Source organism: Penaeus monodon, chromosome 19, assembly GCF_015228065.2.
Source record: "Penaeus monodon isolate SGIC_2016 chromosome 19, NSTDA_Pmon_1, whole genome shotgun sequence".
Lineage (NCBI taxonomy): Eukaryota > Metazoa > Arthropoda > Malacostraca > Decapoda > Penaeidae > Penaeus > Penaeus monodon.
In genome coordinates, this window is record NC_051404.1 from 10,814,773 (window position 1) to 10,815,216 (window position 444).

Here is a 444-nt window from a genome sequence, read left to right on the forward strand (position 1 = left end):
TAATAGAGAGAGCGGACGGAGAGGACTAGCAAGGAGAGAGAGAGAGAGGAGGAAAAAAATAAGTAGAGAAAGAAGGAAGGAGGAGAAACGGGGCAAGGAGGATTAGAAATAAAGACAAGACGAAAGAAAGGAGAAAAAAAAATAGCAAGGAAAATGGCGAAAGAAAAAAATATAAAGAGAGGGGGACATACAAGGAAAAAAATGTAAAGAAAGGAAGAAATGTCGAAAACAAAGATAAATAACGAAAGAGGGAAAATCGAAGAAACAAAAATAGAGGAAGAGGAGAAAACGAACGACGAGGAAAAATATAATAACAAGCTAGGAAGAAGAGAAAGAAGAACAGAAAGACGGAGAGATAAGGAGAGGGGGGAGGAGAGAGGGGAGAGGGGAGAGAAGTTTGAAAATAACGTAGAAGAGAAAGAAGGAGAGAAAAACAAAGAGATA